This window comes from Notechis scutatus, chromosome 6, assembly GCF_049901735.1.
Source record: "Notechis scutatus isolate UNSWTSFEM ecotype Mainland chromosome 6, rNotScu1.2, whole genome shotgun sequence".
Taxonomy (NCBI): domain Eukaryota; kingdom Metazoa; phylum Chordata; class Lepidosauria; order Squamata; family Elapidae; genus Notechis; species Notechis scutatus.
Window position 1 is genome coordinate 46214630 of NC_142014.1, and position 13484 is coordinate 46228113.

At 38.9% G+C, this 13484-nt stretch overlaps 1 protein-coding gene across 6 annotated transcripts in view; it reads right to left on the reverse strand.

Moving 5' to 3' along the window:
* The window catches only part of NR2C1 (nuclear receptor subfamily 2 group C member 1), a 35450-nt gene extending 23265 nt beyond the window's left edge, over positions 1 to 12185 (reverse strand). For 4 of the 6 annotated variants that reach the window (XM_087968121.1, XM_087968119.1, XM_026693869.2 and 1 more), the window contains exon 1: positions 12129 to 12185. The gene's annotated coding sequence lies outside the window, so the exon portion shown is untranslated. Of the gene's footprint in view, positions 1 to 1402; positions 1557 to 12128 lie in introns of all 6 variants that reach the window. The other 2 variants (XM_087968120.1, XM_087968118.1) reach the window with 1 other exon arrangement.
* Positions 12186 to 13484: the final 1299 nt, after the last annotated feature.

The window sequence follows — 13484 nt, forward strand, 5'->3', positions numbered from 1 at the left end:
TTAGAAAAGGAATTACTGATAGTGCAAGATGAGTGCCCATATAGAGGAAAAGCAAGGACTGTTCAATGCTAGACTACCATCTAATCCTCTAACATTTGACTGAAAGTATATTACATGGCAAACTCATTAGACAGCATTAATTGGATCTCAAGAAGCAGGATATGGGAGAAACCAAGTCTCATCCACTGATTATTATCTTCCCACACTAATTATGAAAAATAACATCATACTAGTCCCATGCAGCTATTCAGACCATCTCTCCTCTCTCCAACAATATATACTCAGAAGGTGATGAAGCAGGGATGTACATTTGTCCCAACTTCATTCAACTACTCTATATTAGGCAAACTATCAAAAAAGTAACACCACCCACCTACTATGGACAATAATTAATTATTGGCCCTTAATTGGCTATAATAAAATTCTACTGGAAATATAAACATAAGTTTCTTGACCTAGATTTTTTTTAAACCCTAAGATTTACTTCAAAAATCTGAAACTTAGGCATGCTAGGAAGGCCATTGTCAAGTCAAATACATTAACAGCATTTTGTGTCTAGATGCAAATGAGTCTGTACATTAGCTAGAGTCAATGTTTCATCTTCACCTTTTCAAGAAGAGTATGGAATGGCATACTAATACAATAACATCCATACACATAGAAAAATTGAATGAATGTCCATGTCTATGTTACCCTTTTTATTTAAATTGGCATTAAAGACCCGATTACACTTCTTTTAACAAGAGACAGGCAAAATACAGATGCTAATCTTATTGACGCCTTTATAGCAGACCCTTTGGATATGACCTTAGGAGAGTGGCCATTTGTCCTGAGATAAGTTTAGTTTTCCCTATATAATTTTATAATCTTCTGAGCAAAGTATTTTAAAATTCATCACATTTTATAATGTTATGCAACAATTAATGTTAGCTAACAAATGTGTATTACTTCATTTATGTTAACAGAGTTATCACTTAAGAAATTAAACATTCTAATTACAATTAACTTAAAAATTAAATATTTGAAGTTTTTTGTGATGGATAATTTAATATTTTAGTAATTTAGTAAATTAGCTCTGAATATTTTATACTGTTAGCTTTATAGATTTTTTAAACTCTTATTTATTTTATAATGGTCTACCATTTTATCGGAATTTACCTTTTTCTTTTAACGTAATGTTTTTATTTGTAGTTACAGGTAATAATAAAGCTACTACCACTAGTGCCTACATACATTGTTCTCTGAACTACTTTGCTCATTTGAAACTTTATCACTGCCTAACCCTAACATATATACACACACTTTATGAGATACTTTTTATGGCAATTAAGATTTTTTTCTTAATAAATAAATATCACATTAAAAAGCATATGCCCACTATTTTTGTTCTATCCAGTCATACCAGCATTCCCAGCTTCTATAATATTCTGATGTTTCTTTTTCCTTAAGTGCTAAGGTTAACTTATCCATCTCTGCACAGGCTGTTATCTTCTGAATAACCATTTCCTCTGTTGGAATATCTGCTTGTTTCCAACACTATGCAAAGGTTATTCTGCCTGCAGTAAGAATGTGCAGTATTATATATTTGACTTTTTTAGAAATTTGTCTATTAAATATCCCCAATAAGAAGAATTCTGGTTTTAATTCAATTTGCTCCACCACTATTTCCTCTAACCATTTTTTTATTCTATGCCAGTATCTTTGGGCTTCAGTGCAGGACCACCACATGTGAAAGAATGTTCCCTGTTTCTTTTTACATTTCCAGCAATCCGGATTCATGTTAGCAGACATTTTTGCTAATCTCGAGGGCGAGAGATGCTATCTATAAAACATTTTATAGGCATTTTCTTTATATGTTGCTGATTTTGTAATTTTATTATTCCTTGTCCAGACCTTTTCCCATTCTAATAATGTAATGCTACGTCCTATGTTTCTGCTCCAAGCTATCATGTTGCCTTTGACTACTTCCTCTTCTAATTCCATCTCTAATAAGTAATTATAAAATTTAGTTTTTTTTTTTAATCTGGACCTAATAGGATTTTATCTAATTGTTGTACCTTAGTATAAATTCCAAAATTTTGTTTGTCCTGGCTATGTCTGTTTTGAATTTGCAAATAAGCCCACCGGTCTACTTGTAGCCCTTGTTCTTGGAGATCTTGCCATGATTTTAAAGTTCCTTGCGCATCAAGGTCTTTGTATTTTATCATTTTATTAAGATCTAGATTATTTGGATGTATCATTGCCTCCATCGCTGAGATCCAGATTGGGATTTTTAAATATTATTTTTAAATAATCAATAAAGTTGTTTTTTTTTTTTAAAAAAAAAGCATATGCCCACTATATGGCATTATGTACATTGCAAACCAAAATTTGTTCAAATTATATCAATAAATGTCTAGTTCCTAAGAATGCATCCTTCTAGCCATTACTTTCCAACCTTGAGAAAAAGCTAGATGTATTAGAAACTACGTTATAACAAATTCTTGGTTAATGCCACGTTTTTGTCTTTGTCAATGCATTGACTGCTCAGAGAAATCCCTGCAGTGTTCTTGGTAAGGGTTTTTGGAAGTTGTTTATCATTGCCTTAGGGCTGAGAAAGACTGGCCTAAGATCATCCAAATTGGCTTCATGACTAAGGCAGGACCAGAACTAATGATATCCCAGTTTCTAGCCTTATGCCTTAACCACTACCCCAAATTGGTCTCTAGGTACCATATATTCTCAATTCCTTAAGTATTTCTATAACATTAATCTTCACTGTATCTGTTTACAGAAAGTTCTTGTTCATTATGAGTGGATTAAAAATTTAAGCTTCATATAAAGTTTTCTATCCATGGAATATTTGAAATGATCATAATTTGTGTAGCTGAAAAGGTTTTTCTTCACAATTTCTGAAAATTTCTTAGGTTAAAGTTGTTGAGACATGTTATTCCATAGCTAATCTTGTTTGATTTTTTTGTGACTGAATGGACATTATTTTGTTGGAATCTTGGTTCCTGGAGATCCTATAGATTCATGCTAAGTCATTGTGATACTTCTAGCTACTATATTGTCTGTTGGTCTTCAATTACCTTTGATTCTTCGAAGCAAGATATGTTCTTGGATGATTCTTATCTTTACACTATATATCCAAAATATTTAAGCTTTATTTTTTTATTAGCATTTTCAGTCTAATTTTTCTTCATGTAGTATTGACTGTTTTATTCTTACACTCTATAAAGTTCTCAATGAATTTATTGAGAACCACACTTCAAAGGCATCCATTTTTCTTCATTCGGCTTTTTGAATGATGTTTTCAAAGCCATATTTTACAAGTCAGAAAACTATGATCTTGACAATATTGTTTTAACTTTCTTGAGAATGTTATGTCTCTGCATGTACATGTAGTCTTCAACTTACAACAGTTTATTTAGTGAATGTTCAAAATTTTAATGGCACCAAAAAGGTGATTTATCACCACTTTTCATACTTACAACCATTGCAGCATCCTCTGGTTTTTTCTGAAATAAAATTCAGATGCTTGGCAACTGCTTCATATTTATGAGTTGCAGTGTCCCGGTATCATGCAATCACCTTTTGCAATCTTTTAACAAGCAAAGTCAATGGGGAACTTAGATTCATTTAACAAATATGATACTAATTTAACAACTGTAGTGATTCACTTAACAACCGTGGCAAGAAAGATCATAAAATGGGGGCAAAACTCATTTTACTTTCTCACTTAGCAACAGAAATTTTGGCTCAATTGTATCATAAGTCAAGGACTGCCAATATTGTCTACATATTGTTATTCACTAACCTCATATCCTGGGTTTGCATTGCAAATAGGCTTTGGACATATGCAACTGCATAAATAGACTAAATTTGCACAACATGCTAATTTTGTACAGATAGTGCTCAACCTATGATAATTTTGTACAGATAGTGCTCAACCTATGACCAAAATTGGGACCAGAATTTCCACTGCTAAGCAAGGTGGTTATTGAGTGAGTCACACCCAATTTTATGGTCTTTTTGCATCGTTTGTAGGTGAAATACTGCAGCTGTAAATTGCATCATGTAGTCGTTAAGCAAGTCCAGCTTCCTTCATTGACTCTGCTTGCTGGAAGCTGAGTGAAAAAGTCGCACATTACCTGGGATGTTTGACACCTTTTGGAACAGCAAGCTATACTTTGTTTAGTAGATGAATTGCCTTCTCCTTACAATTTTTAAATTCACTTTTAAGTTTTTGGATTAAATAAAAGCAAAAAGAGTGCTCAGATTATTGGTTGTGAAAAATTAGCAATAGATTTAGGATTCAGATGGACTTTGAATTGTAATGTTAAATTATTGGAATTCCCCTCATGGGAAAGTGGGATTTCTTGGGTTTTATTAAGTCAAACAAGATAATGGACATTGGAGATAGCTGGAATATAAGAAAGAGGACAATTGAATAAAGAATGGAAAATATTTTAACACCATGTTCTGATGAAAATTTATGAAAAATGGTCCTGAAATGTTTAGAAATGATGAATACATGGATTGTTAAGGAAAAGAACAACATTTTTTTCTGGATAAATTTGAAATTAATCTGAGTTTAGATATACCGTATATGCCGGCGTATAAGACGACCCGGCGTATAAGACGACCCCCAACATTTCCACTCAAAATATAGTTTGTTATATACTCGCCCCCTCTTCCGCACGCCTTCCACTTTTGCACTTTTTTTTTTTTTGAGGCACTTTTGTCTACCGTGGAAGCGAATCCCGTGAAGCTGAAAGGAGCAGCCAGCCTTCTCCCAGCTCCCAAGGAACGAGGCTCGCACCGCCCGAGCTCCGCTGAGGTATCCGGCTGGGGCTGTCAGGAGTTGTTACCGCTGGCGCGGCTCAGTGCTCCAGTCCCGCGTTGCCTCGGGAAGGGAAAGGCAAAAAGGAAGAGCCGCGGCGGCGCTTTGTAATGGCAGCAGCGGCTCCTGGTTTTGCCTTTCCCTTCCTGAGGCAACGCGGGACTGGAGCCGCGCCAGCGGTAACAACTCCTGACAGCCCCAGCCGGATACCTCAGCGGAGCTCGGGCGGTGCGAGCCTCGTTTCCTTGGGAGCTGGGAGAAGGCTGGCTGCTCCTTTCAGCTTCACGGGATTTGTTTCCACGGTAGACAAAGTGCCTCAGCCGCGGGCAGCCGCAGTGCTTCCCAATTACTATTTGCCGGCGTATAAGACGACCCGGCATATAAGACGACCCCCAATTGGAGGCATCTTTTTCAGGACAAAAAAGTCGTCTTATACGCCGGCAAATACGGTAAACTCAGTAGCAAACAGTATACAGAAAAGGATGTAGTTGACTTACAAATGAAACAGGATCATGCTTTATCCAAGCAATAATCCAGAAAAGAGATGAACTGCTAAAGTCTTGAACAATTTTTTGAAAAGTGACCAAAAAACTGTCCCCTTATTATATGCACAGAAGACACCTACAACAGTTTTAGAAGATTTTTGGTGAAAGGACAAAAAAAAAAAAAAAAAGACAAGAAATTAAGCTCTGGCACTCCATTGCAAGGAGTTCAGAATTAAGAATCTTAAAATTATAGAAAAGGAATATAAAGTTGACTTATTCAATTAAGGTTAAGAAAGATTAAGAAAGATAGTTATATGTGGCATCACTCACTGGACTTTTGCTGATAAATTAAGAGAGAAGAGATGAAGAGAATACATTCTGTATCGTAAGACAGGTAATAAATAAATACATTGTTTGCACTTGTTGGGATGAAGAGTTGGAATGAAAAGTCACTACCTGTGAGATGGATAGCCATACAAATTTGATATGCAAGTAAATAAGTTAAGTTTTTCTTCATATTTTTCATTTCTATATTTTGTATGGTAATTTGTAAACTTTTTCTTCTACTTATACTCTTCAATAAAATTATTTGGAAAAAAAGAAGTATAAAAATTGGAATAGAAGAGAAAGCAGGCTAACAATGAAGCAGGAAAACAAATACATCAACCAAGGAACTACCAAGGAGAAAACCAGACCTTTACCAAACCATCTTCTTGACCATGCTTTTAGTGTTTTTCAGTACCTTATTTGTTTTCCGTTATGCTTGGATTTTTGTACTGCATGCTTTATCATGCCTCTATATGCCCAGAATCTATTAGGATTGCAGGAGAATATAAATACTGGAAATAAACATTACAATTAAGATGATGATATCTGTTCAATTGTGTCAGATTCTCAGTGATTGTATGGACCACCTCTCTCCATATTTTCCTACCTTACAGGTAAAACTCGAAAAATTAGAACATCGTGCAAAAGTTCATTTATTTCAGTAATGCAACTTAAAAGGTGAAACTAATATATGAGATAGACTCATTACATACAAAGCAAGATAGTTCAAGCCGTGATTTGTCATAATTGTGATGATTATGGCTTACAGCTCATGAAAACCCCAAATCCACAATCTCAGAAAATTAGAATATTACATGCAATCAATAAAACAAGGATTGTACATAGAACAATATCGGACCTCTGAAAATGTATATGTACTCAGTACTTGGTTTGGGCCCCTTTTGCAGCAATTACTGCCTCAATGCGGCGTGGCATGGAAGCTATCAGCCTGTGGCACTGCTGAGGTGTTATGGAAGACCAGGATACTTCAATAGCGGCAAGTTTGCTGGCCAATCAAGCACAGTAATCCCACGGTCATTGAACCAGGTTTTGGTGCTTTTGGCAGTGTGGGCAGGTGCCAAGTCCTGCTGGAAAATGAAGTCAGCATCCCCATAAAGCTCGTCTGTGGAAGGAAGCATGAAGCGCTCCAAAATCTCATGGTAGACAGCTGCGTTGACCCCGGACTTAATGAAACACAGTGGACCAACACCAGCAGATGACATGGCTCCCCAAATCAACACAGACTGTGGAAACTTCACACTGGACTTCAAGCATCTTGCAGTGCATCCAGATTCTGGGTCCATGGTTTCCAAATGATATGCAAAAGTTGCTCTCATCAGAAAAGAGGACTTTGGACCACTGAGCAACAGGCCAGTTGTTTTTCTTTGGCCCAGGTAAGACGCTTCTGACATTGTTTGTTGTTCAGGAGCGGCTTGACAAGAGGAATACAACATTTGAAGCCCATGTCCAGGATCCGTCTGTGTGTGGTGGCTCTTGATGCACTGACTCCAGCCTCAGTCCACTCCTTGTGAAAGTCCCCAACACTTTTGAATGGCCTTTTCCTGACAATCCTCTCCAGGCTGTGGTCATCCCTGCTGCTTGTGCACCTTTTTCTTCCACACTTTTCCCTTCCACATAACTTTCTATTAATGTGCTTTGATACAGCACTTTGGGAACATCCAACTTCTTTTGCAATTACCTTTTGAGGCTTTCCCTCCTTATGGAGGGTGTCAATGATGGTTTTCTGCACAACTGTCAGGTCAGCAGTCTTTCCCATGATTGTGATTCCTACTGAACCAGACTGAGAGACCATTTTAAGGCTCAGGACCCCTTTGCAGGTGTTATGGCTTAATTAGCTGATTAAAATGGGACACTTTGAGCCTAGAATATTGAACCTTTTCACAATATTCTAATTTTCTGAGATTGTGGATTTGGGGTTTTCATGAGCTGTAAGCCATAATCATCTCAATTATGACAAATCACGGCTTGAACTATCTTGCTTTCCATGTAATGAGTCTATCTCATATATTAGGTTCACTTTTTAAGTTGCATTACTGAAATAAATGAACTTTTGCACGATGTCCTAATTGTTCAAGTTTCACCTGTATATGACTTCTTTCAGTTGTTTTATGTTCTGGTTGGGGTTGGCTTTGATGGCATCTAGTCAACATGTTTTCAGGCAGCCTCTTTTTTATCACTAACCATTTTGAGCATATCTGGCTTTTCCAGTTAGTTTAATTGCATGACATGGCCAAAATAATTTATGATTTTGCCTTCCAGTGAAATGCCTGGTTTTATATGGTCTTGTCACCTTTGCTGTCCAAGGAACACACAGAAGCCTTCTCCAACTCCACAGCTCAAACAAATTGATTTTCCTCCTTTAATAGTTTTTTCATAGTCTAAAAACTAATGTATCAATACAGTAATAATACATTACAATAGTATAGGTAGCAAACACTCCTCCTCCAAATGCTTCCTAAAAGTTATTTTTTATTATTTTTCAGAAGATCATTAGTATGAGCACTGATTTGACAGTGAGATATAAGTAATGAAATACCATTGACAGATGTGTTAGAATACATATATCTGTTTCACACATAAGAAGGCAATCTTAAAAAGAATAGAAGCCAAATTACACAGGTTTTAAGGTGAAAACCAGCATTCTGAATTGCACTTGGAAATCTATGAATAACCAACTCCACAGCAGTCAGCATTAATTGCAGCTTTTTGGTGATCTCAAAAGGCAGACCTTTACACATTACCAATCTGGCATGACAGTATCTTCATTTTACTATGGGAAATGGGTAACCATGTCACTACAAAAAATAGCTGTCACATTGTATTATAAAATCCTCAGATATTAGCTATGCAGATTAGCTATGCAGATTAAAGTTGCTAATAGTTATTCTATAACAGGGGTCGACAATCTTTTAGACCTCAGGGACCACCAAACTCATAATTTTAGATCCCAGGGATCAATAACTGGTTCTGTGGGCGTGGCCTAATTTGTAGGTGTGGCTTGGTGGCCATGTGACTGGCTGGGAATGGCTTGTATGTAAATATTATAAATATTTATATAAATATTGATTTATTAAAAAAGACCAACTTTTACCCAAAATCAAGCAAAGCAGGCAGGTAGATTGAGTTGCTCACAGAATCACAGATTCATTCAGAAAACTATCTATCTGCCATTGGCTAGCTCAGTCTGTCACATAAAATTTGCTTGCAAGCAAACTCATAAAATTAACTCACAACACACCATGCATGTAAATATTGAATTTTTTATTTAAAAAAAGAGCAACTTTTACCCAAAATCAGGCAAAGGAGGCAGGCAGATTGAGTTGCTCACAGAATCACAGATTCATTCAGAAAACTATCTATCTGCCATTGGCTAGCTCAGTCTGTCACATAAAATTTGCTTGCAAGCAAACTCATAAAATTAACTCACAACACACCATGCATGTAAATATTGAATTTTTTATTTAAAAAAAGAGCAACTTTTACCCAAAATCAGGCAAAGGAGGCAGGCAGATTGAGTTGCTCACAGAATCACAGATTCATTCAGAAATCTATCTATCTGCCATTGGCTAGCTCAGTCTGTCACATAAAATTTGCTTGCAAGCAAACTCATAAAATTTGCAAGCAAGCAAACTCACAAAATTAACTCACAACACACCATGTATGTAAATATTGAATTTTTTATTTAAAAAAGAGCAACTTTTATCCAAAATCAGGCAAAGCAGGCAGATTGAGTTGCTCACAGAATCATTCAGTGATCTATCTATCTGCCATCGGCTAGCTCAGTCTCTCAAATTTGCTTGCCGTGAGTCTGCACTGAATTTGCTTGTAAACAAACCTTCAGTCCTAAGGGAGGTTCGGCTGTGCTTAGCTAGAGAGCAAGAAATCCAACCATTTCCTGCTTCCTAGCTAATCTAAATCTCCTGGCACAGCAGAACAGATGATGGTCGGAAAAAGGAAAAATAGCAATTTAGCAGACAAGTTTGCCAGATAAGGAATGAGTGGGCGGGGAGGGTTCCCGCAGGCCATGTGGGCAGAGCATCCTTGTGTTTCTGCACAGCCTGGATTAATTGCTTTGGGGGGATGCTCCTGGGGTGAGATTTCTCTGCGGCCCACCAAAATCTTGCCGCAGCCCACTGGTTGGCAACCGCTGTTCTATAATATCCTAAGCATCACAAACACCTTAATCCTGTTATAGCTTATGTTTCTATTTTTGGCAAATGTACAAATCACATCTAATAATTACTTGTAAGCACTTTAATCTGGATTGCTTATTCCTGGGTAAGGAATAATCTACAGAAAGTATCAGAATAGTTAATTTATATCAGGAAAAAAAAGGGAATCTATACTTATCAAGAAGTATTTAGGTACAGTTGTGATTTTTTTTGGCTATTCTTATTACTGACTTTATCAGTTGTAATATGTGAACAATTTTTAGACCATGATTTTTAAGAAAACTCAATGGCTGCTTTAATACACACAATTAACAATAGAGAATAAGCAAATAGAAGCAGAAAAAAAGAGTTTTATACAGGGCAAAGAAGAGAAATAGTTCCAGTCCACCAAGGCAATCTAACAAATGCATGTTAAGATTAAGTAAGAGAATGGTCAAGGGAACATTTTTAATGTCATTTTTAAAGAAAACCTGACATGTATCTCTTTTATTGAATCAAAATACATCCCAGACTTTAAAATCAGATACTTTTTGATGTCATTAATGAGAAGTATTTTCACCACCAGGAGGCAGTATGTGTCTAGTTTTATTATGATTGGGACTCATTAGGTATATATAATTACAGACCTTTTCCAATGGGTTTATCAGGAATTGAATTTGCAGGCAACTGCATTTTAGAAGACTATGTATCTCCTCAAAATGAAGTCAGCAAAACAGCATTATGCAGTTCAGCAATATTAAAACAAAAGACAAAATAAAGGCTCCATCACTATTATCATCCCCCCCACCAAATATATTGTCAAGTGCCTCCAACATCTCCAGGGCAGAGGTGGTATTCAGCAGGTAATAGTGGAAATTTTGAGTAGTTCGGAGAACCGGCAAATACACCTCTGACTGCAGATTTTACAGTATCCTTCCCCTGCCACGCCCACCAAGCCACGCCCATAGAACAGGTAGTGTAAAAAAAAAAAAATTGGAATCCCACCACTGATCCAGGGGCCATCAACTCCAGTTCTGCTGACACACTGCTAGCCTCTAAACAGCTGATCAGCATGCCAGGTATTCCTTTGCAGCTAATAATTATTAATTTATCAACATGACCCTTGTTGTATGATTCATTAGCTTTGGGAGATATTCAGTCCTAGTGGTGAGTGCTATTGCAGGGAGGGATAAGGGGAGTCATTAAGAGGGCATGACAATGTAACATCTGCACTGTCTCTGGTGTAAAACTTAAGAAATAGTGGACTGTATATACCATGCTAAAAAGAAATGTAATTGGACATATTTTCTGGAGCAGAAACAGGTACATTGCTACATTAGCTATGGATGCCAGCTTAAAAGATTAGCCCACAGTAAATTTGTATCAGCCTGAGAAATTAATTAAATCATACTGAAAGCGTTTTGCCGTTAATTATGAGCCACATTGCCCATAAAAATAGATGCACAGGAGGAATGAATCAGAAAGTATTTATACCATTACTCAAAATTATGGGATAAAAGAACGAGAAATTTAAGATTAATCTTTTAAAATTAAGAACAGAGGTTACCATCCCTTTTACACAATGTACCTGTACAGACTGAGAGCAATTCTTGCCCTCTGAGAGAAGAGCTACATAACTGTGTGTAAAAACAACGTATCAGGAAAAACTAGGAAAGGGCTCCCCTTTCAGTGACACCTAACGTGCCTAAGGCGTTGTTGGGGAGGGTGTGCTGTTGCTGTGGTGGCCACCAACGTTCAAATGATACAGGAAGGGATTAGCCTAGTCAGCCCACTTCCTCTGGAGTTTTGAGTAACAGGCCTCAAGTGCTGAGCCCACCGGGAGACCCGTCCGTCAAGCAGTCGGAGGGAGGCACCAAGCCCGCTGTCACTCGCCGACACAAAATGGCTGCTGCGGGGCGAGACTGCAACGCTCCGAAGCCTTTCCACACAGCAAAGCGGCAACCTAAGTAACGACCGGGCCGACTCCAACTCCATCGCCTTTCCCATAAACCAGAGGGCGAGGTCCACAATGAAGAAAAGGCCCCGGGGCGCGGCTAGGATCCGGGGAGGGGAGATACAAGCCTTTCCTGTGGGTGAAAGGTCAGAGGGGCGGCGGCGGCAGCACCAGGAGGAACTACTTCTACCGCCCAGCACATGCATAACGGCATCCTGCCACTACAGGGCACGGAAGAGGCCGCAGTTAGGCAGCACCGCGACGACGCCTCGCCAGCCGAGATCCGAAGGAAGGGAAGGCCTCCCTGAGCTGGGATACCACCGGCGGCGCTTCGGCTCTCTATCCCCGCCCTCTCCTCCTCTTACCTGTCAGGCGCAGCTGTAGCTCTTCGGGGTTTATTTGTCGGTGGCGGCTCCGGATCTGGGAGGTCAGAGTTCGTGACCCCGCCTTCTACGTTCGGTCCTGTCCCGTCGTGTGGCGTGGCGTAACGTTCTGTTTCCCCTCCCCCTCCGCAGTTAGCCTCCGCCACTCGCAGAACGGCTGCGCATGCGCAAAGTGAGCCCTTAGCGAGGGGAAGAACGAACGTCACCGTGCCGGCGAGGGAAGGAAAGGAAGGAAGCCTTTCGCCTTTGGTAGCCGTAACAATGAGGGGAGGGCAGGGGAAGGGAAACAACACGAGAACTAGCTAAACATTTTCTGCGCGTGCTCGCGGGTTTTCCTGTCAATCAGGTTTATTAAGGAGACAAGAAGTTGGAATCCCCGTTCAGTATTCCGGGAATTTTTCAGAGACACATACTAGGAATACATTTTATCGCTTGGAAGCCCCCGAAGGACTTCGTCTAAACTTGACACTAAGAAGGACTTGATCTACTAAGTACTCGGTCACCATTACTCTAGCCTAGGCTTTACTGGGAAATCGAGGGAGCACTTTGATGCCAAGAAACTGTACACTTGGATCTGTAGAAGTCCTTGGGATCAAGTTTAGAAAGCATCTTTAATCCGGCATGTTATTTAGTATGCTTTATAAGTGATCCCTTTGTACTTAACGTTTAAACATGGAGATGTCAGGACAGAAGGAACTGCAGGCAAATTTTGCCCTGAAAGTCTGTTTGCTGTCAAAGTTAGAAACTATCAGAGCTTGTTATCGGTTAGTATCACTAAAGGGGGCTGCTTCTTTTTCTTACCCTTTTGTCTTGTGAAAAGGCTTGAACCCACCTTTCTTCATTCTTTAATTGGGGGAGGAAACAGATGAAGAATTACTGGATTAAGAATATGGTTTGGTTTGTTAGGTTGTTGGCTCCAAGGGCCATTATGTGCTTGAGTAAAGGGAAATAAAGCTTGGTGTCATCAGTAGAATCAGGTTACTTCTGTAGGAAGGCAAGGTGAAGAGATCAAGAAGCCAGAAGATGATTGCTCCTGTTCTGTACCGGTTTCCCAATGGTCTTGGGAGACCTCCCCTTCCACTTAGAGCAGTGGCCCCCAACCTTTTGAGCACCAGGGACCGGTTCCATGGAGACAATTTTTTCCACAGACAGGAGGGAGCATGGTTTTGTGTCCTGTCTGCCTCCCGTGGATGGGGCTTCTCTTGTTTGCCCAGCCCAGTTTCTGGCATGTCACAGGCTGGTGCTGGTTCACAGACAGTGCAGTTTAATTTGGAACATGAACAGTTCTCATCCCTAATGAAAAAGAGTATCTGGTTTTACATCACTCTGACCTAGCAA